Source organism: Haliotis rubra, unplaced genomic scaffold, assembly GCF_003918875.1.
Source record: "Haliotis rubra isolate DU_JTF1 unplaced genomic scaffold, ASM391887v1 Scf205, whole genome shotgun sequence".
NCBI classification, from domain to species: Eukaryota; Metazoa; Mollusca; class Gastropoda; order Lepetellida; family Haliotidae; genus Haliotis; species Haliotis rubra.
The window spans coordinates 1,059,434-1,086,833 of NW_025766059.1; positions in this window are offsets into that span (position 1 = coordinate 1,059,434).

The window sequence follows — 27,400 nt, forward strand, 5'->3', positions numbered from 1 at the left end:
GAAGACACTATATCACTAACCAAGATATTCCTACCCGACAACATACACTTCATGGGGGTGAAGTGCACCCCTGAACTATTATCAGAAAACCAGTTGGAAATTATCTCGTAATAATATAGCAATGTCTTGGATTCGCCCCAACACTACGATTAACGACTTAGGGGACACGGAGGGATTCGATCAGCCTGGTGAGGAAGACACCTTATACATCCTGCACTTGAAAGACAACGTGTATAGGCGGGTGTCGTTATCAGATTTTAAAGAGCCTGAATGGTTAGTCAACTTAACCCTCACCTCACCTTATATCTCCCTGAAACAAAAGAATACTATCTCCGAGATTAGGAACAACGGTATGATTATAGGATCGTTCGTTCCGGAATCTAGTGTACAAGTCATACCAATACCAGACCACTCGGGCAACATGTTAGCTTCAGACAGTGGGAGGGTAAAGATAGAGATCAAATTACTCGATTACCAAGAGGTTTTTTAGAAATGTTGCGGAAAACTTCACATTCATCATAGACGTCTATCTCGGAGATATAAGTTTGACTAGTAGTTATATTAGCATTATAGATGATATGGTGATAGGTTGGGAAGCCAGGTGTAATAACCAACGTTGTTGTATTATTAAGGTATCAGGAAACGACCCTGTACCAACCCTTGATGGGGTTCGTCTCTTTAATGGACGTAGAGCTAAGACCCCGCTTTTTTTTACACGCACGTTAATCTAAGTATTATCGGCTTTAAGTACATTAATCGAAGGTTAAATGAAACCCAATTAAAATATATTATGGGATTGAGCTATATCCCTGAATTAGTACCAGAACACTAGTTGGAAATTATATCGTAATAGTATTATAGAAATGTCTTGGCTTCACCCCAACACTACGCTTTAACGATCTAGGGGACACGGAGGATTTGATAAGCCTGGTCATAAAACACCTCATACGTCCTATTATTTAACAACGTGTGTACATACGGCAGGACCTGGCAGTCTTTAAAGAACCTAAATGGGTGATCAACGTGACCACCACCGCACCTTATATCTCACTAGACAAAGATGGTTATGTCTCTGAAATTAGGAACAACGGTACCTTGCTCACGTCTTTCATTCCAACTGAAAGGATGATAGTTTCTAACTCTGAATATTGGCCTAGGGACACCCTGTTAATTTCAGCCAGGAAGTCTCAGTTAATAGCCACCCACCACCATCATTCCATAATAGGGGTTAGGGGTATGGAAACAAACTCCACACTCATCGTAGAAGTCGGTTACAAGGATAAGTTTGATTTGGATGACCTTGACCCATCCCCAAACTTGGAACTTTTACCTGGTGTAACAATACGTTGGGGTAACGACCCCTTAACATCAGGTTTTTTTATCTTGCATATTCGTGATACGATTGGGGGACTCCCAACAGGGATTACTACCCCCCATAATAAACTGCAATGATGTTGAGATAGACCAAAAAGTTACCTATTGACCCTTCCCGTATCTACACATATGAGAATCTAAGTTTTATAAGCCTCAGGTACGTTGGCCAACTATTAAATGAAACCCAATTAAAATATCTTTTGTAATATATATTATAGGATGGGACTGTATCCAGGCATAGATGAAGTAGCAAAGACCCTGGAAACCGTAGACGGGTTTCGCTTGAGACAATTATGTGATGTAAGACGCCAACTAGAACAAGATCGTGATAAGCGGAAAGCACTGTGTAAGAAGTACCATAGAGCTTTCAACATCGTGGATGGGGCCGATACTACCCTGATGGCAACTAGCATGGGACTAGGGGTGGCAGGTGTTGGGTTGCTGACAACCATCGTGGCCGCACCCATAGTGTTGGGTATTGAAATAACGGCTGGGGTGTCAGGGTTGGCTGGATTGGTATTTAAGTTTGTTTCTCGCAGACTGCAACGTAAGGCATTGAAGCATGATGAGATCAGAGTTCTGGCTGAAGCAAAGCTTAACACAATAGATGATCATATTTCCACGGCACTCACTGATAACAAAATCTCGGAGGAGGAGTTTCGTTTAGTCCTCTCTGAACTCGCAAAATATCATAGAATGAAACAAGAAATCCGGTCCAAGTCTCGTAAAAGTACTACTATCAGCGAAGACGAGAAAAAAAAAGTACATAGAACAGGGGGTACGAAAAGCCCAGCAAGCTTTCATTACCAACACCAAAGAGATCCTAGGCGATTCACGTTAAACTGTTTCGTCGAGGTCAACGTGACATAGCGGCATGTTGACATAGATAAAACGAACTACTTGATGGATGGTTCCCGGCAGAGGGTTTGTAAAAGAAGAATTATTGATCGTACCGTATGGCACAATGCTACCTCCTACCAACACGGCATAGAGTTAAGATACCAACGCCCGCTATAGTAGCGTCCCCGACTAAAGTCTTATTTTATGAAATAAAGCTTTATAGTAGATGGTAATGGGAAGGGTCTGACTAAGGCTTCATCTATTAAATGAAGCTTTAGATTACCCTGATCCCGTACCCCTATCCTGTCTACTACTGTATCATTCTCTAATGACACCCTTGTGTATATGAATATTTATGTACATGTATATTGTATTGTACATTATCCTGCCTCAATTATATCTCTCCGATGCCATCTTGGTGTATATGTGTATATAACGTTTTTCCACTTCACTTATGTACCACCGTTGGTGGAAGTTGAGAAAATAAAAACCTTCGAAATCTTCGACATCATAGTCCCGTGAGTGCAGTTATTGGAACATTACATAATAGTAACTGTAACAGTTTGCATCACAAACATCAGATCGGTTGATAAATTCAAAAACGTTTTCCAAAACCATTGCATTGTATTTAAAAGGTTGTGGACACAATACCATTTATCATACATGAAACAATTGATTATTATTGTTACAAATATAGATTCAATTTCCAGTCAAAATAAAGAGGCAAATATTATTTGGCGGAAGCAAAAGATGATACAAATTTGACGTTGAGGTTTTGAATTGAAACATGTCGCCAAGAGTTGTCTCCCTTTGACCACACCCACCTTCTCAGTATCCTCAGAGGGAGCAGGTCAGTCTGGTCATGTATGATAATGATATGCTGCTACAAGGACTAACATAGTCTGTCATACAGACCCTGAAGCTAGTCTGTCATACAGACCCTGAAGCTAGTCGGTCATACAGACCCTGAAGCTAGATTGTTATACAGACCCTGAAGCTAGTCTGTCATACAGACCCTGAAGCTAGTCTGCCATACAGACCCTGAAGCTAGTCTGTCATACAGACCCTGAAGCTAGTCTGTCTTACAGACCCTGAAGCTAGTCTGACATACAGACCCTGAAGCTAGTCTGTCATACAGACCCTGAAGCTAGTCTGTCTTACAGACCCTGAAGCTAGTCTGTCTTACAGACCCTGAAGCTAGTCTGTCTTACAGACCCTGAAGCTAGTCTGTCATACAGACCCTGAAGCTAGTCTGTCATACAGACCCTGAAGCTAGTCTGTCATACAGACCCTGCAGCTAGTCTGTCTTACAGACCCTGAAGCTAGTCTGTCATACAGACCCTGAAGAAAATATACTGTATATATGATCCAAGAAACTAACACTTCTCCTGAATTGGGCCCTTATCAACAAAGCCTTCGTAGTGTTACGACCTATCGATATCGTAACTGTATAGTTTATTAATGAATTACAAACATTGCAGTACTACAAACGCTTTGTTGTATCGGGTCTCTGGTCATTAACAATATATAGATGTTAATAACAGTTTTTGAACACCGTAGTCGAAAAGTGTTGCAGTTAATATAGCAGTCCTGAGTCCAACAGCTACAATCTATGACACCTGTGAAGAGCCGGGTTAGAATTGATCTTCAGCAACCCATGCTTGTAAGAGGCGAATAACGGGATCAGGTCGTCAGGCTCGCTGACTTGGTTGACAGATGTCATCGTATCCCAATTGCGTAGATCGATGCTCATGCTTTTGATCACTGGATTGCTGAGTGCGGCGTAAAACTAAACTCACTCACTCACTCACCCACTCTTCATATCCAACCAAAGATGAGGATGGCTTGAAATTTGTATTCGGGTACTCGAGTGTCATTCAGTCTTTATTTTGAGAGACAACATGACGCCTATGGATATATGTCGGATGTCACTTTGTCGAATTCACATTTTAGCTTTACGCCGATTTTGGCAATATTCCAGCTGCATCACGGCGAAGGACACCAGAACGTAGCTTCACACATTCTACCATGTGTTCGGCGGGACGATCAAATGCTTTAACCGATAGGTTACCCCACCGCTCTTATTGAACACACTGGAGGATAATGCGTATTATTACTCACCCGTTGGAGATATCACTGTTTAATAATTTTACAATGTTATTACACATTTTGTAATAACATCACGTGATGTCGTACGTATGACGTAAAACTGATTTACAGTCATGACGTCACAATGCTAATACCTCTGTCACAATAGTATTAGACCTGGCTTGACTCGCGGAAGGCTGAGAGTCATCACACTCGTTGAATTCCTAGGAAAGAAGTACCTTGCTCGATATTATTTTGCTAATGTTGGGAGAGTAATAAATAAAATACTAAACTATGTCCCGTGTAATACCATATTTATGAAACTCGTGAATGGTTTTCGTGTTACACGGGACATCGTTTAGTATTCTCTATTTACATTATGATGTCAGATCAAACATCCAATGCTAGTGAACATGATAATTCAACTACTGAATATACTCAGGTCACCGGGGTAGCTCCAATGATTGCAGGTTACCAATATGTCTTCTCTGAAACATGTAACCCTGAACTGTCAGTGACCTGTGCATTGTCAGCAACAGCTGATATATTTATCAGTATTATGCATGAACATGTATGCATTAGATGAAATGTTAATTTTATGCATACAGTTATCGAAATAGATTAATGACGATACTATGCTAATGAAGCATATCAGTGTAGAATTTACTCATTGTAATTATACAGAGGCATTTATTCAGTTTTCAACAAAACATCAAACCATGGTCTCCACTATATAACAGAGCTTGCTACCTTTAGGACACTGACTACCGACGTTTTGCTTCTCCACCTACGTCGGGTGTAAACCCAACTTGTTGGCGGTCTTGTCTTGTCGGCTGTCACGCCGATGGTTAACACTTCTCCCACAACCATCTTGGCTGTCCATAGGTTGTCGACACACCTCTCTTGAAGTATAGTTGTCGTAAGTTATGTTTGACATATTTTGTCATTTATCATTCTTTGAGTATCAAATTAGTGGGCGACCCTTCCGGTTGAGACCCCCCTTCCCCCTCCACATGGTTTGTGTCGTGCTGGTACATTGTCCATTTCACTGGAAGATATACCTGCTATCAAGAGTGTATGCGTTTCTTGGCAGTTCTCTGTGCATTACACGTCTGTAGAAAATATAGTCATCAGAAGATATTTGTAGTCACTGTAGTTCAAGACCATGACCCCGGAGCTGGTTTCCATTTATAAAAACATACTCTAATTTACCCTTATGTCAACTATCGTTTGCTCACACGGGTATATTTTGTGCACAATATTTGTTTGAGAAAAAAAGTAAGAAAAATATTTCACTAATGCCATCACTTTGTACCTTGACCCTTCGTTGACACAGTTGAACCGAGATACCAAGAATTTATGTTCCTAGGTAACCTTTTCCATTATTTCAGGCTCTTATGGACACCCCAACCACCCAAAAATAATAAACAATTTGGAATACAGGCAAGATCATATAATGTAATACGTTTATATGAAACGAACTACTGAGAACTCTCTAAAAGCCATTTCGCCAATCAGTTAAAAAACCCTCTCGATGTGAGAGGATGTGGTAGTATTACAAAATTGTCCAATATGCATAGCGTGTAATGGAATATTGAACAGATAATGTTAGGCTCGGCTCAGAATTGGTAATATTGGTAGAAAGATTTTGATGTATATAGAGAATCATCGTCCCGAATAAAGGGGTGATATCGGGTAATGAACGCTACAGTGACGGAGAGCTTAGCAAATGTCTAATTATCTTCTATATTTCTATTGAAAAAACCTCAAAATAGTAATATTTTCTGATACTACTCGAGTGGGATCTTACAGTAAATCCGCTGAGGTGAGGTGAAATGGGTTTAACGTTGCTTTTGAAAAATGTGTTTTGCATACAGATGTCCTTTAACCATACACAAAACCGTTAATATCTAGTTTTGCGCGATCAAATTATGATGACATTGTTAGAATTAAATCACAGATGGGTTATAACGTTCTATGATAACGAGCATAAAGATGATGATTATTGTTACTTAGTTTCTTGACCAATAAAGAAATGCTCATGCTGCAAGCATAAGGTAATACTGTTTTCTCGGCCTAAAGGATCTACCAATAAATAACACAAAGATCTTTCTTTACAAGTAATTATCATTATACAAAGTTTGTGTAAGTTCTTCGCCATGAGGTGAGGTGAAATTGGGTTTTACGTCGTGCTTGAGAATATTTCGCTCATATGACGACGTGCATGCGTGTGTATGTGTGGGTGCATGTACTAGCCCAGACTGAAGCTGGTTTTATAGTGCTAGCCCACTGAAATACCATGCCGCATTTAAGGAATACCCCACTCAGACACATTATACTGACTCCGAGCCGACCAGTCCTTGTACCCATTAATGCCGAGCGCCAGGCAGGGACCAACAAGTACCATATTTTAACGTCTTTTGGTATGACTCGGCCGGGGATCTAACCCGCAACCTTCCGCTTTCCGGGCGGACGCTCTAACCACTACACCACGGAGGCAGCTTACAGTAAAGGCCCGTTACGACATCAGTACATCCAGCTCACATAAATAACAGTTACAGACCTCATCATATAAGGGATGTGGATGGTTGATGTGAAAAGCATGAATGAGTGAGTGAGTATGGATTTACGTTGCTTATAGCAATGTTCCTGCAATATCACGGCAGGGGACACCCGAAATGGACTTCGCACATTGTGCTCAAGTGGGAAATTGAACCCGGTCCCTCGTCGTGACGGGCGAACGCTTTAACCACTAGGCTACCCACCGCCCCTTTAAGAATGAATAATCGGTCACTGCATCAAAACGTAAAATGTATATAGTATTTCAAGTATTTTTCTGAAGAGAATAGCGTCCCGAAAGCATACCAGGATCCTATGACCATGAGCTCCAATCCAAGGACCACCTGATTTTACGAGGTTTGCTAGCACAATACCCGAGGTGGCAGTTTTCACCAAAATGATAAATGGCGAAGATCTGCTTCACGTCAATCTAATACTCAGACACATAACAACGCACTCTCTCACACATTCTAGATCGTTGAGGGGCGGTGGGGTAGCCTAGTGGTTAAAGCGTTCGCTCGTCACGCCGAAGACCCGGGTTCGATTCCCCGCATGGGCACAATGTGTGAAGCCCATTTCTGGTGTCCCCCGCCGTGATATTGCTGGAATATTGCTAAAAGCGGCGTAAAACTAAACTCAGTCAGTCAGTCAGTCGTTGACCTGACGCGAATAATCAGTTGTTTCCTGAATAATTCAACAGATTTATAGATGGCATATTATTTCTATAAATATATTTTCTCATGTTTAATTAAAAAGCATATTTCATGAATAACAATGGAGCTGAGAAGAATGAAAGCCCTGATGACTATCTTCCAAATAATATTAACTATCACATGGCTATTGTGACGGTATTCATGTTGGCCATAAGTTGATGGTAGATATACAGAAACCAAATACATGTACAAGCACAGATCCTTCCGACCAGAATAAATAAATGTTTTGAAACAAGTATAAATATCGCCTTGACCAAAGCGGTCAATCATCTCCTTTGGTGGTTGTTTCTGTCAGGTTGGACACACAGACCAGGTAAGCGGACATTTCTTTACAATGTGAATTACTGTAAAATAGGTTTTTAACGAACTCTTGGTTTTGTCCCGTCTACTTGTGGAATATTTTAGTGGAAACCTTAGAACTAAACTTAGTAGTCTCTTTGAGTTGTCTGTGTATTTGACTGTGGGTGAAAATCTGGCAATAAATGAACACTTGAACTTACATTTCTTCCGTTATTGGATTCCCTGAGTACATATATCTATATATATATATATACAGAGAGAGAGAGAGAGAGAGAGAGAGAGAGAGAGAGAGAGAGAGAGAGAGAGAGAGAGAGAGAGAGAGAGAGAGAGAGAGAGAGAGAGAGAGAGAGAGAGAGAATTCCAAGTTGTATATGTTATTAAGAGAGCTATTCCTACCAGTCCTTTTTCCTTCGTCAGGTCTATCATTACACTGCGTGATTTGTCACGGCAGGTTACATGTACCTGTGGTCGAGATTTCTACCATGCATCCGTTTGTAATCCTCAACTACATCAACACACCAAAAGTACCTAAACATCCTCATGTAATAGGCTGTTAAGTTACATATATCAGTACACAACTCCGAGGATGTCAAATGCTTAATTGGATATACGTTTATCAGGACAGGTTCCACGGATCTCTTGTTTCCAATACATAGACAGACCCGTGCCAGTTATATTCGTACACTTGACGTAATTTCCATAGACTTACATGTTAATTTAGTGTAGCTTAAATAATTTTCATGAATTTAATTTTCGTAAGATCCAAGTGAAATTTTGCACATCATCTTACCTACAGTCACATAATTTCTTTTTTAATTTTCCGTTGCTTATTTATGGAATGGAAACAATTTTATGGACATATGTACAGTGCCGTGAACTCCTTTAGCATGGCGGCCTATGGGATTGTGCATTGTGGAACCGTACATAAGTTGATAAATGTGATGTCATTAGTTAAATAGTGGGAAAATTGAACTGAAATTACACTGCTACACTGAAATAACATGTAACTGTATGGAAATTACGTCAAGTGTCCGAATATAACTGGCACGAGTCCGTATATGTCTAATGTGCAACCCGTAACCCTGACCTCTCAGTGACCTTTGATTGATCAGCAGCAGCTGATTTATTGATCATCATCATGGTGGTGATCATGTCTACATTCAAATAATTATTAATTTAGTTTATACATTTGTAGTAGTAAATTACTTCATAACGATGCCATCTCATGCTAAATGGGCAGTACAACGTTAGTTATAACTACCGTTAGTTTGCATTATTGAATTCTATACAATCGCTAATGTCTTCCATTTTAAGTGAACATGATTTTGTTGTGATTTGATGCCTAATGTGGACAGTTTAATAATCTTAATTGGAGTAATCCCACACAGGATAAAAGTCAGAAGCTACCAGAGTCAGACAGACATCACTCATCGCATCCACGGTTCCAGGAAGACAGGAATTGGTAAGCCACTTTCATGTGGACATGTAAATGATATGGGGAAGTAACTGATAGCTACATGTGATGTAAAGTAGGTGATATGAGCATGCAGTTAATATGGACATACTAAGTATTTAAAGCAGCGTACCTTAGTACCAAGTAATACAATGTTTCCATGCACGATGTAAGATAATAATACCTTGAAAGTGTTCCAGTCTCTAACATAATATAACACCCCGATTACAACACGACTCGTCAACAATGTAACATGCTTGTAAATCGGACCTGTATTCCTCATTTTGCAGCTCAAAATGTCAGCCATCACTTTGCTGTTGGTTTTCTCCGTGGCAGCACTGGGGTCTGCCCTCACCCCCGGCGTGACGACATGTACGTATGTGTCACAGAACACACATCACAGACATAACACACGGATGTATCACTTGCCGAGCTATTTTACAGATTAAAGAATCCCATCCCACAAGACAAAACACAAGAAAATGATCGTTTTCACATTCAAATGCTTTTTAAAGGAAAGTTTTCTCTTTGGCTATAAATTCTTCCCCCATTGTCGTCGACAAGATGTATTTTGGAAGATGTTGCGTTAAATGTTGGTCTGTTGACAGTTACCCTTGACTACGAGATGAAGGAGAACGGCTGCATGGTGGCTGGAGTTCTGAGACAGGTGGATGAAACCTTCACCGTTGCCGGATCCGGTCCGTGCATCACCTACAAGTGTCGGGGGTCAAAGGTCCGAATGGTAACAGGGGCATCATGTGAGTGTTTATTCAGCTTCAATCCCATGTTGAAACTTAAGTCTGGGCTTTACAGTGCAGGTCACTTCTTTCTTCTTCAAGGCAGTTGCAGTCAAATTCTTTTCTCTTGTCGACTTTTAACATGTCTAACTTACTGTTCACTCGAAGTAAAAGCTTGGTGACAGCAGTTCCCTTATTTAGTCATTAGTTTGCGGTTGTGTCGAACCTCGGATAACTCGAACTATTTAGGTTGATCCTTGTAGCTTCGACACAACGGTGTTTGAGTGTATGTCATATCTCGACATGCAACAGTACAATTCGCTAAATATCGCATATCCGAGTCAAGGAATTGAAATGTTTCTGTGTTCATGAAAATCATTTTTCGGAACCTATTGATAGCTAAGTTTTGATTGTTTTCCAGCATGCAATGATGACGACACATGCAAATCTGGTGAGTTCCTGTCTGGTTGTAGCACGTACAGCTGTGCTGTGTCCGGTCAGACCAAGAAAAATGATGAACAGGTTATCGTCACACAGACTATCACCCTTGTTGAAGGTACAGTACACGCGCCACAAAATTGTATTGAAATATTATCTATCTATCTATCTATCTATCTATCTATCTATATATCGTACTATCTATCTATATATCGTACTATCGTATACTGTTGAAACAACCTGCTGAATGTACCACCTTTAGAGCACATGAGAAGGTAGCAGAGCAAAACATGTTTCTGTAGGAGGCCAGTGTTGTGCAACAGCTTATCTTTGGCCAGGGGTTTATGATTGACGTTCAGACATTGTATTATGATTCTGTGAAGGACGGGGTGTATTTTGAGTGACTTCACGCACAACGTGTTTGATTTATCCATTGTCTCTTCCAGAGAAATGCAACGTGAGAGGGGATTGCTACCCTCTAGACACCGATATACCGACGTCTGCAGGAACGTGCGTATGCTCCAGCGCCACCGACGTCGAGTGTACGCCAAACCTAGTCGTCGACCCTTCCAATCAGGGCCCACTCAGTGGTTAAGGAGGCGGTGGACCAGTCTTCTGTCAGCCATCCAGCCAGTTGACCCTTCCGTTTACGACCATCTGGACCGCTCTGATATAATCACTGTAGTTGTCAACATATCTCATTAGTATGGTGGCTGTTTAAGGCCATCGCTTTCTCGTCTCGTGATATTGCTTTCTCGCTTTCTCGCCTCCGAATTGTAAGGCGAGAAAGCGATGGCCCTAATCAGCCACCATACATCTGAAATAAAGCAAAGCAAACATATCTAGATGCGTTTTGTCATTTATCATCCACCTAACTTGGTGATCGATACTTCCAATCAAGGTTTTGGTTTGTTGTTTTACGCCGCTCTCAGCAATATTCCAGCTATATGGCGGCGGGATGTAAATAATCGAGTCTGGACAAGACAATCCAGTGATCAAAAGCATGAGCATCAGTCCAAGCATTTGGGATACGATGGCATATGTCAACCAAGTCAGCGAGCCTGATCACCCGATCCCGTTAGTCGCCTCTACCACAATCATGGGTGACTGAATGAACAGTACCTTTAGACAGTATGGAATATTTACCAAAATCTAGTTTAAAACAGTTGCCTGAAGTAAGTGGCTTCATTTACACTAGTGAGTCTAAACTTTTGATGGGTAGTATATATTAACCAGAGTATATCGAAACCAGGAACCAAGCTGAAGGAAACTGGTTGAAACCAGCAACCAGGGTGAAGGAAACTGGTCGAAACCAGAAACCAGACTGAAGGTAACTGGTCGAAACCAGACTGAAGGAAACTGGTCGCAACCAGAAACCAGGGTGAAGTAAACTGGTCGAAACCAGAAACCAGGCTGAAGTAAACTGGTCGAAACCAGAAACCAGGCTGAAGGAAACTGGTCGAAACCAGAAACCAGGCTGAAGGAAACTGGTCGAAACCAGAAACCAGGCTGAAGGAAACTGGTCGAAACCAGCAACGAAGCTGTAGGAAACTGAGCGAAACTAGCAGCCATACCGTAGGAAATCGAGCCAGAACAGGCAGTTGCAATTATTGTTCTCTGGCGCCAGACCACTGCAGTTTATGTTGCTGACCAGGCGATTAGAAATGTGCATGCACGACGACCATATGCTGTACCATCTTTAAATAATGGACACATTCAGGGCGACGATGGCATTCAGAGGGAATAAACGGGGGATCGCTGACGGTCTCGTTTTCAAAAGAGTTCAGATTTAGGCTGGACCACTGCATATTGTCCATACAAGTTTCAATAGACAGTACAACCTAAACAACCTACTGGCGCCAGTGATGAATTGCGTTTAGTCAGAACGATACCGTTTGTCCCTACCGTGCATGTATCGTGAGAGACTACCCCTGACCTGTCCAACATAGAACACACCTGGGACATACATGATCGATAGATCTGTATGCCGACTCCTTAAAATTGTCATTGGAAGTCTAGGTGGTTGTGAAGGGAATATTGTTCCACCCGTCAGTAAGACCATTACCAACTGTCTTGGTGAGTTGCCGGAAGGAACTCGTTAAAGGGCGGGTGTTCGACAGGGTTGAGGTCTGGATACCGAACTGGACAACTCCGCTCTTAACAGTCATCAACGACCCTGAATTCGAACTTTATCGACCATGAGGAAGAGTTCCGGTCCGATTGCACCAGCACCAGTCTCTCGTACAGAGCCAGACAATCATCCATGACTGTACCGCACACCTGTTATCGTGCTCCACTATAGGACATTGAGATCGGGTTGTCCAGCGCTTCTGATCCCAAACCAAATCACTATCGAGTCCGCTACACAATAGTCACGTTCGGCTACGATTTAATTCTGAAATCTTTGTCTCAGTCACGAAGGTCTATAAAGCTTGGACAACATCTCTAGTCATCAGTGACAATTTCCAAAGCTCATTCCTGGTTTGTATATTGACGTCATCCGTTGGGAGGCTGTTGCTAGGTAGCTGATCCAAACGCCTGGAATCAATTCGAGGCCCTACGGATTACGTTTTGGCTGACACCATATACGTTTTAAACGTGACGTTGTGATAGCCCAGTTTCTAGCACGCCTTTGTCTCCGGTCGTCAAACGACGACTTTGATCCTTACGCAGCATAAGTGCACTCAGTTGCTGCCATCTTCAGTAGCAAATCTTCCTGTGCTTTCTGATTGTGATAAGCAACAATTCTGTCACGATACTTACAAAAGCTTTTCATATGTCTCTTACACACACTTCCTGTGACTGGATGTTTCTGTTCGTTCATCATGAATCTGATCATAGTGTCCTATGAGAGTTACCCAATCGTTGTGAACCAGGACAATAAATCACTATTGAAAAGATGCCCTTTTGGTGTCATCAAAGCGTGATCCTTAGGCAAATGCGAAGTGGTTTATTGACATGAAAGTAGGACATAAAGTATACCGGGGTGCCGGCGAAACCAGTTGTACATGAAATAATAATGATCTGCTAAATTCGGACAATCGATGTCGTGATGCATGTGTTTTATCCACTCTATACCTAATATTGAAATGTACCCTTGGGGCTGAGTGTTCGTGACATTGCAGAGGTAATCTAAAGGCACAAAAGATTGGGTTTATTTGAATCCAAACGGATATTATTTTGAGTGCCTTCATAAAATCTTAAAATGTTCACTTTGCATCGGCCTATAAATGTCCAGAATGTCATTATCTTTAATTGCATATTTCCTCTGCTGCTGCACTAATACATCATTATTTTATGGAATATACTGAGCATTTCAACAATAATTTGCCGATAACTGTAAGGAGGTCTTCTCTTTGACTTAAGTACAATCATGACCAAAGAGTACAAATAACAAATGGTGTTTATAGTTAATTTAATATACTCATGCCAATAATGGTTGTCACCCCTTTCAAACTTTTTAATGGTGAGGTTGTGTGTGTGTGTGTGTGTGTGTGTGTGTGTGTGTGTGTGTGTGTGTGTGTGTGTGTGTGTGTGTGTGTGTGTGTGTGTGTGTGTGTGTGTGTGTGTGTGTGTGTGTGTGTGTGTGTGTGTGTGTGTGTGTGTGTGTGTGTGTGTGTGTGTGTGTGTGTGTGTGTGTGTGTGTGTGTGTGTGTGTGTGTGTGTGTGTGTGTGTGTGTGTGTGACAACCATTATTGGCATGAGTATAATACACAAAATTAAAGTTGGTAGAAATAAGGCCTTGTATAAAATCTGCTTGCGGGAATCTTCAATTCGTTTCAATAGTTCAGCACCATCTTTGTTATTTAAAGCGACAGTTAACATAATGTTTGTTGATTAAAGTGTGAAATCTCGGGACAGGTTGGCGAATCAATACTGACAGCGAACTGGTTTATTGCGCGCTGATGGTCAGAAGAGTTACCTCCCTTGTTTAAATGTTTATAGATGGATTTCGGCTTCAAGGCATGGCGTGTAGCTTTGTGTGATATCATTGTTGTCTACAGGTTTCTTGGGACATAATTTGGAGGTTAACACATTCACTCAATAGGGAGCCAGGGTGACGGAATCCAATTACTAGGTTTAACGTGCCACGGGTGGAACCTGCTCGGCATAGTCTTCATTCAAATAGCTGCGGTGACAACATCACTGGAAATCGGTTTCTGTTTTGACAGAAATCCAGCTTGCCGCTAGTATTGACTGACTAAGTTTGGTTTTACGCCGCTTTTAGCAATTTTCCAGCAACATCACGGCGGGGAACACCAGAAATGGGCTTCACACATTCTACCCATATGGGGATTCGAACCCGGGTCTTCGGCGTGACGAGCCAACGCTTTAACCACTAGGCTACCCCACCGCCCCCTTGCCGCTAGTAATACGAATACAGTAAAGAATAAATATGTTATAACGAACGTGTTTATAACGACCCGACGGGTATAACGAACTGACGTTTATAACGACCCGACGGGTATAACGAACTGTTGTTTATAACGACCCGACGGGTATAACGAACTGTTGTTTATAACGACCCGACGGGTATAACGAACTGTTGTTTATAACGACCCGACTTGTTTATAACGACCCGACGGGTATAACGAACTGTTGTTTATAACGACCCGACGGGTATAACGAACTGTTGTTTATACCGACCCGACGGGTATAACGAACTGTTGTTTATAACGACCCGACGGGTATAACGAACTGTTGTTTAGTCCCGACCCCATGCTCAACATTTGAGCTGAAACGTGGATAACGAACAACGAAATTCGATATAACAAAACCTTTGAATGTGGAATTAAAATTGAACTAACCTTGACCATCGCGTACATGAATATTATATGAAGCTGCCATGTTATCCCAACATTTTAACCGCCTCCGTGGTGTAGTGGTTAGAGCGTCCGCCCGGAACAAGGTCGAGGGTTTCCCCGACCGCGTCATACCAAAAGACGTTAAAAATCACTGCATTAATGTGTACAACAAGGACTGGTCGGCTCGGAGTCAGTATAATGTGTCTGAGTGGGGTATTCATGCTTCACTGCGGCATGGTATCTCCGTGGGCTAGCACTATAAAACCAGCTTAAGTCGGGGCTAGTACAAGCAGCCGCACATACACATACACACGCATGCACGTCGTCATATGAGCGAAATATTCTCAAGCACGACGTTAAACCCAATTTCACCTCACCTAACCTCACCCAACACGTTTGAGGGTCATTACTCACTGAAGTAACTCAATCCGTGGAAATGAGTGAGTCGGATGCCGCTACCGGTTACACACCACCAAATGTTTTCCCATAGACTTCTATAGTAACCTTATAATTTTTTTTAAAATAGACAAGCTATCAACAGCCATTCCATGTACACATGAGTACACTCTGGCCTTTAAACTACAATAAAACACAATATCAGGCCAACTTGTTCGGCTCGTTTTGCGAGGACAGGAAGCGGAACACATCAACCCCAGTTCCGCATCAAATGTCACCTACTGGAAAATATCTGTACACACAATAAGCATAAGTCATGGTGATGAAAATGACAGCACTGAATACTTAAAATTGTGGTCAGTTTTAATTGCTGGTTGGATATGCTTTTAAAAAACATAAACATCTTACACTATTTTATCCAATCACAGCTGTCACATCTCTATATCTCCTCATTTGTTTACATACGCTTCTCGCTCAGTGAGCAAGCGATTCTCATTTAGTGTAGTATAACCTACCGAGTAATATTTCATTCATTTCACGGCGGTGGGCATAATACAAGGCTGCACACAAATGTACCCACGGGTTGATTGACATCATAGTCCCGTGAGTGCAGTTATTGGAACATTACATAATAGTAACTGTAACAGTTTGCATCACAAACATCAGTTTGGTTGATAAATTCAAAAACGTTTTCCAAAACCATTGCATTGTAATTTAAAGGTTGTGGACACAATACCATTTATCATACATGAAACAATTGATTATTATTGTTACAAATATAGATTCAATTTCCAGTCAAAATAAAGAGACTAATATTCTTTCGCGGAGGCAAAAGAAGATGATGCAAGAAGTTGAGGTTGTGAATTGAAACATGTCGCCAAGAGTTGTCTCCCTTTGACCACACCCACCTTCTCAGTATCCTCAGAGGGAGCTGGCCAGTCTGGTCATGTATGATAATCACAGAGATATGCTGCTACATGGACTAACATAGTCTGTCATACAGACCCTGAAGCTAGTCTGTCATACAGACCCTGAAGCTAGTCTGTCATACAGACCCTGAAGCTAGTCTGTCATACAGACCTGAAGCTAGTCTGTCATACAGACCCTGAAGCTAGTCTGTCATACAGACCTGAAGCTAGTCTGTCATACAGACCTGAAGCTAGTCTGTCATACAGACCTGAAGCTAGTCTGTCATACAGACCTGAAGCTAGTCTGTCATACAGACCCTGAAGCTAGTCTGTCATACAGACCTGAAGCTAGTCTGTCATACAGACCCTGAAGCTAGTCTGTCATACAGACCTGAAGCTAGTCTGTCATACAGACCCTGAAGCTAGTCTGTCATACAGACCCTGAAGCTAGTCTGTCATACAGACCTGAAGCTAGTCTGTCATAGAGACCCTGAAGCTAGTCTGTCATAGAGACCCTGAAGCTAGTCTGTCATAGAGACCTGAAGCTAGTATCCCGGGCTGGTAAAAGCCTTTGTGGGATATCTCTCTCTTCAACCACAGAAGTCCACCAGTGGGTCCCCACCACACCAACGCAGTATGTCTATATCAAGGCAAGGGTAACTGAGATTCAATATCAGTTGCAAAATAATAAACAACTCTGAATGCAGGCAAGATCATATAATGTAATACGATTATATGAAAATGAACTACTGAGAACTCTCTAAAAGCCATTTCGCCAATAAGTTAAAAAAACGAAGAAATTAGTCTTCGATGTGAGAGGATGTGATAGTTGTCCAATATGCATAGCATGTAATGGAATATTGAACAGATAATGTTAGGTTCGGCTCAGAATAGGTAATATTGGTAGAATGATTTGATGTAAATAAAGAATCAGAGGTGTGATGTCGGGTAATGAACGCTACAGTGACGGAGAGCTTAGCAAATGTCTAATTATCTTCTATATTTCTATTGATAAACCTCAAAATAGTAATATTTTCTGATACTCCTCGAGTGGGAACATACAGAAGAGGCGCTGAGGTGAGGTGAAATGGGGTTTAACGTTGCTTTTGAAAAATGTGTTTTGCATACAGCTGTCCTTTAACCATAAACATAACCGTTAATATCTAGTTTTGCGCGATCAGATTATGATGACATTGTTAGAATGAAATCACAGATGGGTTATAACGTACTATGATAACGAGCATAAAGATGATGATTATTGTTACTTAGTTTCTTGACCAATAAAGAAATGCTCATGCTGCAAGCATAAGGTAATACTGTTTTCTCGGATCTGCCAATAAACAACACAAAGATCTTTCTTTACAAGTAATTATCATTATACAAAGTTCGTGTAAGTTCTTCTCTATGAGGTGACATTGGGTTTTACGTCGTGCTTGAGAATACTTCGTTCATATGGCGACGTGCATGCGTGTGTACGTGTGGCTGCTTGTACTAGCCCAGACTTAAGCTGGTTTTATAGTGCTAGTTCACTGAGATACCATGCCGCAGTTAAGGAATACCCCACTCAGACACATTATACTTACTCCGAGCCGACCAGTCCTTGTACCCATTGATGCCGAGCGCCAGGCAGGGAACAACTAGTTATATATTTTAACGTATTTTGGTACGACGCGGTCGGGGATCGAACCCGCGACCTTCCGCTTTCCGGGCGGACGCTCTAACCACTACACCATGGGGACCCGGGTTCGATTCCCCACATGGGTAGAATGTGTGAAGCCCATTTCTGGTGTTCCCCGCCGTGATGTTGCTGGAATATTGCTAAAAGCGGCGTAAGCCAAACTTAGTCAGACAGTCAGTACTAGCGACAAGCTGGATTTCTGTCAAAACAGAAACCGATTTCCAGTGATGTTGTCACCGCAGCTATTTGAATGAAGACTATGCCGAGCAGGTTCGACCCGTGGCACGTTACACCTAGTAATTGGATTCCGTCACCCTGGCTCCCTATTGAGTGAATGTGTTTACCTCCAAATTATGTCCCAAGAATCCTGTAAAGCCCATTTCTGGTGTCCCCCGCCCCGATGTTGCTGGAATATTGCTAAAAGTGGCGTAAAACTAAACTCAGTCAGTCAGTCAGTCGTTGACCTGACGCGAATAATCAGTTGTTTCCTGAATAATTCAACAGATTTATAGATGGCATATTATTTCTATAAATATATTTTCTCATGTTTAATTAAAAAGCATATTTCATGAATAACAATGGAGCTGAGAAGAATGAAAGCCCTGATGACTATCTTCCAAATAATATTAACTATCACATGGCTATTGTGACGGTATTCATGTTGGCCATAAGTTGATGGTAGATATGCAGAAACCAAATACATGTACAAGCACAGATCCTTCCGACCAGAATAATTAAATGTTTTGAAACAAGTATAAATATCGCCTTGACCAAAGCGGTCAATCATCTCCTTTGGTGGTTGTTTCTGTCAGGTTGGACACACAGACCAGGTAAGCGGACATTTCTTTACAATGTGAATTACTGTAAAATATGTTTTTAACGAACTCTTGGTTTTGTCCCGACTACTTGTGGAATATTTTAGTGGAAACCTTAGAACTAAACTTAGTAGTCGCTTTGAGTTGTCTGTGTATTTCACTGTGGGTGAAAATCTGGCAATAAATGAACACTTGAACTTACATTTCTTCCGTTATTGGTTTCCCTGAGTACATATATCTATATGTATATGTATATGTATACACGTATGTATATGTATATATATATTGCATAGATAAATAAAAACAGAATGCCTTTTTCTCCAACATGTTTCGTTCTTTACTCTTCAGGGAGATTGTGTGCAGAGAGGGTTACGTCAATCTCTCTCAAACGTGAAATCATCTCTGCTCTGCGCACATAATTTCAGTTCAATTTTCCCACTATTTAACTAATGACATCACATTTATCAACTTATGTATGGTTCCACAATGCACAATCCCATAGGCCGCCATGCTAAAGGAGTTCACGGCACTGTACATACATGTATGTCCATAAAATTGTTTCCATTCGATAAATAAGCAACGGAAAATTAAAAAGAAATTATGTGACTGTAGGTAAGATGATTCCTCACAAATGTGCAAGATTTGACATGGATCTTACGAAAATTAAATTCATGAAAATTATTTAAGCTACACTAAATTAACATGTAAGTCTATGGAAATTACGTCAAGTGTACGAATATAACTGGCACGAGTCTGTATATGTCTAATGTGCATCCCGTGACCCTGACCTCTCAGTGACCTTTGATTGATCAGCAACAGCTGATTTATTGATCATCATCATGGTGGTGATCATGTCTACATTCAAATAATTATCGATTTAATTTGTACATTTGTAGTAGTAATTACTTCATAACGATGCCAACTCATGTTAATGACCAATCCAATGTGAGTTATAACTACCGTTAATTTGCATTATTGAATTCTATACAATCGCTAATGTCTTCCATTTTAAGTGAACATGATTTTGTTGTGATTTGATGCCTAATGTGGACAGTTTAATAAGCTTAATTGGAGTAATCCCACACAGGATAAAAGTCAGAAGCTACCAGAGTCAGACAGACATCACTCATCGCATCCACGGTTCCAGGAAGACAGGAATTGGTAAGCCACTTTCATGTGGACATGTAAATGATATGGGGAAGTAACTGACAGCTACATGTGATGTAAAGTAGGTGATATGGGCATGCAGTTAATATGTACATACTAAGTATTTAGAGCACCGTACCTTAGTACCAAGTAATACAATGTTTCCATGCACGATGTAAGATAACAATACCTTGAAAGTGTTCCAGTCTCCAACAAAACATAACACCCCGATTTCATCACTATCCGTGAACACAATGTCATACGCTTGTACATCTGACCTGTATTCCTCATGTTGCAGCTCAAAATGTCAGCCATCACTTTGCTGTTGGTTCTCTCCGTGGCAGCACTGGGGTCTGCTCTCACCCCCGGCGTGACGACATGTACGTATGTGTCACAGAACACACATCATAGATATAACACACGCAGTTAACATTTGTCTAACAACATTGAAAGTAAATATAACATACAGACAAACATAGAAACAGGTTAAAGATGGATTTTTACATTCACATGCTTCTTCTTACATGACAGACCCATGACGATCCGTGTTAGATTTGATTTTCAGTAATCCCTGATTGTCGTAAGAGGCGACTAACGGTATCGGGTGGTCAGGCTCGCTGACTTGGTTGACACATGTCATTGTATCCAGATCCAGACGCGATTATTTACAGACCGCCGCCATGTAGCAGGAATATTGCTGAGTGCGGTTTAAAACTAAACTCACTCAGTCTTACATGACACGTTAAGTGTAGTTTCCTCCCAGATTGTTTATTCTTCTCCCATTGACACTAGATGTATTTGGGTAGGGTGTATTTGGCTAGCTCTGACTTGAAGATGTTGAGTATAATGTTGGTCTGTTGACAGTTACCCTTGACTACGAGATGAAGGAGAACGGCTGTATGGTGGATGGGGTTCTGAGACAGGTGGATGAAACCTTCACCGTTGCCGGATCCGGTCCGTGCATCACCTACAAGTGTCGGGGGTCGAAGGTCCGGATGGTAACAGGGGCATCATGTGAGTGTTTGTTCAGTTTTCATCCCTTGCTGAAGCTCAGGTTTGATTTTTACAACACTTTCCAATTGTTTCTTACTCATGCATGGTACAGTCAAACGCTGTTTTCTGTCGACATTTGATGTGTCGAACGTACATCTGTCTCGAAGTAAAAGCTTGGCTACAGCAGTTTCCTTATTTGGTCATTAGTTTGCGGTTGTGTCGAAGTATTCAGTTTGATCCTTTCAGCTTCGACACAGCGGTGTTTGACTGTATTTCAGATCTCGACATGCTACCATTCAGTTCGCCAAGATCGCATATCAAAGAATTGAAATGTTTCTGTGTTTATGAAAATCGTTGTTACAGAATATAATATTGGATACGTGTTCATTGTTCTGGCTGTCTTTGTTTTCATTGTTCTGGCTGTCTTTGTTTTCTAGCGTGCAAGGATGGCGCCACGTGCAAATCTGGGGAGTTCCTGTCCGATTGTAGTACGTACAGCTGTGCTGTGTCCGGTCAGACTAAGAAAAAATGATGAACAGGTTATCGTCACACAGACTATCACCCTTGTTGAAGGTACAGTACACGCGTCACATCTATCTATCTATCTATCCATCCATCCCTCCCTCCATCATCCATCCATACATCCATCCGTCCGTCCGCCCGTCCGTCCATCCATCCATCTATCCATCTATCCATCTATCTATCTATCTATCGTATGCTGTTGTAACAACCTGCTGACTGCATGACCTTTAGAGCACATGTTCATGTAGCAGAGCGAAACATGTTTCTGTAGGAGGCCAGTGTTGTGCAATAGCTTATCTTTGACCAGGGTTTTATGATTGACGGGGCGGTGGGGTAGCCTAGTGGTTAAAGCGTTGGCTCGTCACACTGAAGGCCCGGGTTCGATTCCCCACATGGGCACAATGTGTTAAGCCCATTTCTGGTGTCCCCCGCCGTGATATTGCTGGAATATTGCTAAAAGCGGCGTAAAACTAAAACTCAGTCAGTCAGTTTATGATTGACGTTCAGACATTGTCTATGATTCTGTGAGGGACGGGGTGTATGTATTTTCAGTGACTTCACGAACAACTTGCTTGATTTATCCATGGTCTCTTCCAGAGAAATGCAACGTGAGAGGGGGATTGCTACCCTCTAGACACCGAGATACCGACGTCTGCAGGGACGTGCGTATGCTCCAGCTCCACCGACGTCGAGTGTACGCCAAACCTAGTCGTCGACCCTTCCAACCCGGGCCCACTCGGCGGTTAAGGAGGCGGTGGACCAGTCTTCTGTCAGCCATCCAGCCAGTTGACCCTTCCGTTTACGGCCATCTGGACCGCTCTGATGTGATCACTGTCGTAGTTGTCAACATATCTCAGTAGAGTCTGAAATAAAGTAAAGCAAGCATATATCTAGATGCATTTTGTCATTTATCATCGGCCTAACTTGGTGATCGATACTTCCAATCAAGGTTTGGGTTTGAAGTTTTACGCCGCACTCAGCTATATTCCTGCAAAATGGCGGCGGGCTTTAAATAATCGAGTCTCGACAAGACAATCCAGTGATCAAAAGCATTAGCACCAGTCAAAGCATTTGGGATACGATGACATATGTCAACCAAGTCAGCAAGCTTGATCAGACCCGTTAGATCCTGTTAGTCGCCTCCTAACTTCTTGGACTTCTTGGTGACTTCTTTGAGTGGTATTTTAGCAAGTTGGGAAGTACAATATTGACAAACTTCAAGGGTAACAACTTATTTCGCGAACCTGTATCGAAACGTCACAGCCAGGTAATAAAGAATTTGTTATCCATAAAGTTTGTCTTGACATCTTGGTGGTTTGTAAGGTGTGAATACACAATGCCTTTTAGAAAGTTGTCAAATGTAAAGTTAGGGTTACACTTTCTCAGTTAGGTAGCAGCACTCTCAGTGGGAGGCCTGTACTCGCCAGCACTCACCTGAGATAGTTAGATAGTATGTTAAACAGGTTACGCTCGACCACTTTCAAAAGGGCAACGTAAATGGCGGACGAGCCAGTGTTTACATTTTGCGAAAGGTTGAAATTTGAAGTGACAGTGGACAATACTTGACTGACTGTTGAATCTGAACCCTGCAGAATCGAAGAATAGATCCTTTCCTGGTCAACCTGTAACTCATCAAAGACTGTTGATTTTTATGACTGGCCGATCATGATTTCACGTACTGCCTCCACCCCGGCAAGCGACAAAAGAGTCACAGTGCTGCTGCTTAGTGTACATGCGACTAACTTGTGATTCCTTGGAACTTTGTTTTCATCTTTGGGGACTGGACTGTGTCCAAGCGTTTTTCAAAGTAGATGAACATAACAGTGACAACCTTGCGGGGAAGCTGGCAGAGAGCTGAATTGTTTTGTGAACGATGCAACGAGATATGATGGAGTATGACTATGAGTGGCATAAATGTGGTGTTTCGCCAGACCGTTAGATTTTTCTTGCAAATTTCCCTTTCTAAACGGAATTAAATATACCATTTACCAGGTAGCAATTGATTCATTACGTTCTGCGACGGGAGCCGTGTCGATTTACACTTGTCAGATGGATATACAAAACAAGTGATGAGTGGCATTTTTGAAGCTGGGAAGTGAGGTGAGGTGAAATTGGGTTTAACGTCGTGCTTGCGAATATTTCGCTCATATGACGACGTGCGTGCGTGTGTATGTGTATGTGCGGCTGCTTGTACTACCCCAGACTGAAGCTGGTTTTATAGTGCTAGCTAACTGAGATACCATGCCGCAGTGAAACATGAATACCCCACTCAGACACATTATACTGACTCCGAGCCGACAGGGACCAACAAGTAACCATATTTTAACGTCTTTTGGTATGACGCTGTCGGGGATCGAACCCGCGACCTTCCGCTCTCCAGGCGGACGCTCTAACCACTACACCACGGAGGCGGTCAGAAGCTGGGAAGTACAATATAGAACAAACTTTATGGATTACAACTTTTTTTATTTCGGGAGTGCGACGCTTCGATCCAGATTCTTGTACTGTTGTCAAGCAGGTATGACAACGGTATGTATAAGAATCTGTATCGAAACGTCGCACTCACGAAATACAAGAAGTTGTTATCCATAAAGTTTGCCCTGTATCAAAGTTATATGACGAATAAATATTGTAATGAAATCTGAAGCTGACAATCAGGTGACTGACATCATGAACATCGATCTACTCAATGTGAAGAGGATGACATGCATCAGCCAATCAGCTCTAAAGACAACAGTATGCTGTCTGTGGTGCCTGAGTTGCTGAAGATCAATTCTGAAATAGATCTTCACGGGTCACAAGTATAACTATTTGTGAAAGTGAATTAAGCTGATCATAATGAGAATGCTCTTGTACACGTCTTACCAATAAAACAGTGCAGTATTCGATGAGTGAGTGAGTGAGTGAGCTTAGTTTTACGCCGTACTCAGCAATACTACAGCTGTATGGCGGCGGTGGTCTGGACCAGATAATCCTTAAAATGATGAATGAGTCAATAACATAACGGGGTGATCGCTTCCATTGGACCATTATGCATGAACCCTATAATATATGGATTACAAATCCACCTAAAGCTGATTGATACAAATCATTTTGAGTTGTGGAATTTAACGTTTATTGAATTAATCCGACCACAGGTGTATCCAATTAAGTAACTGTTGCCAATTGCTCACTCAGCTAAATTGTGTAATTTCAATCACGCAGGTTATGTTTGGTGCCAGATGTTTCTCCATGGGAAAAAACCGCTGCTCTTCTGAAAAGAAGAGGACAAACTGCCTGGCAACAAATGAGAAATGGTTTGACGAGTTTCTGCAACTGTATCTGTGACATCTATCAGATTTCGTTAAAGCCGTTTTTCAAGGGTACACTTCTGTGCTCAACAGCTTAGATAGTTCAGTAGCTTGAAGTGTTCAGAAAATACTACCGATGATGAATAATATCCTGATGTGTGTATGTAATAGGAAGTAATGCGACATAAGAGTATTTACCACTTAAAGTAAGACTACAATAGCATCATATATCGATCTCAGATATCATTAAATGACTTATTCTGTGACAATTATCTATTCAAATATATCAATCATCTCGATTACCTGATATCAATGACTACTTGACGTTATTAAATGAAGTAATAGAATAATAAATAGTGTAACGAATCTATATGTAGCATACAACACAACCGTTATATGGATTTATGCAGGGCTAACCATAGCCCGCTGTCGATTTCAACATTCTGAATGCCCCTGGGGTTAGGATTGGTCTTCAGTAACTCACGGAATCGGGTGGTCAGGCTCGCTGACGCACGCCACAGTATCCCAACTTAGAAGGTCGATGATCATAAAGCTGATCAATGGAGAGTCTGGTCCACACTCGATTATTTACAGACCGCCGCCATATAGCTGGAATATTGCTGAGTGCGGCGTAAAACTGAATTCACTCACTCACTCTCTTATGGGCCCAATTTAGTTTTGACTGAACAGTGTTAGGTCAATGTTTAGTGGTGCACCTTTACTTGATTGGATGTTGGAAGCTCGGTATCGAACAGGCTGTAGCGTTGAATTCAACACAACCTGGCGGGAGGATAAACTCACATTTGTTCTTTGGTGCATGGCGGATGTTTATATCTATCGGCCAACCGTGAAGATCCGGATTAGAATTGATCTTCAGTAACCCATGCTTGTCGTAAGAGGCGACTAATGGGATCGAGTGGTCAGGCTCGCTGACTTGGTTGACACACGTCATCGTTTCCCATCTGCGTAGGTCGATGCTCATGTTGTTATGGATTGTCTGGTTGAGACTCGTCATATAGCTGGAATATTGTTGGATGCGTCGTAAAACTAAACTTACTCACTTATCGATTAGCTAAACCTGTTGTTGTACAATGATTTTTTCAAACACAAATTCACTATCTGTTTTTTTTAATTCCGCCTGTGTTTGATAGATTATATAAGGCATCCTTGACGCGATATTGTTTTGGTGACCACCTGCGTGTCACCGCTACTGTGTGGTGTTATGATAATATGAACGAGGCCGCCTTTTGTTGGTTGTGAAAGTGATATGGGTTGAATTGCTAGCCTGGCCTGGCATGTCTGTGAGATATTATCAGTGCACAGTACCATGACAACATAGATACCTCTCCGGCATGTATCTTGTCTACTAAATGTTTGCCCCCAAATCGACATAGATGCATCAATGAGGAAACCCAGCATTTATTAACAAATATTGTTTTCTCTGTAAAGTTCAAATGACATTTGCTTTCATTTTTAACAAATTGCCCCAAACCTTTGAAGATATATAGTGACATAAGTATAATGTTTGCTCACCACGTTTATGGACAAATGCCCCATGGATCAAGGAATGAACTTTTCCTGAACTCTGTCTCCTGGGCAAGTAGTGTAGGAAGTTGAAAAATAAAACATTTTGACAGAGCTAAATGTCGGTCCGTTTCTGAGGCTGCATAAATATGAGGAAATCCTTTGAGTTTGGTAAAATTTACAAAGTATTAATTCAGCTGGTCACCAATACATTCTGTGTATACGAAGAACGTCCTTCCTTGATAGCATTTAGGTCTATGGTTAATCTTTGAGTGACTGATTTGGATGTACATTTGTTCGACAAGCAATATATCTCTCTTTGTACGGATTTCTATGACGCTTAGAGTGAGTGAGTTGGGGTTCACGCCGCTTTCAGCAATATTCCAGCAATATCATGGCGGGGGACACCAGAAATGGGCTTCACACATTGTGCCCATGTGGGGAATCGAACCCGGGTCTTCGGTGTGACGCTTTAACCACTAGGCTATCCCAGCGCCCCTATGACGCTTAGAAAGAGTAATGGGCATGTCTTCAGGTTTTAGAGTCAGGCCAAAAGTGACTAGAACTGATGAATGGTTCTTTCCTCAGTTAACATACTGACCTTATAGGTGGCAATATTGGGTAAAGCACTGGCTGGCTGAGACAGAATTATTTCGTTCCAATTCTGTTTCCTCCTATTCAGTTTGTGCATTCTACCTATGGCAACGCTGACTTAACCCACGCTGAAAGACATTCTACGGGTTCCATTTCTCTTTGGGGCCATGTTTTGGCATATGCTGTTGTAACCCCCGTTGGTAAGAGGTTTAGGTCCTTATTTGAAC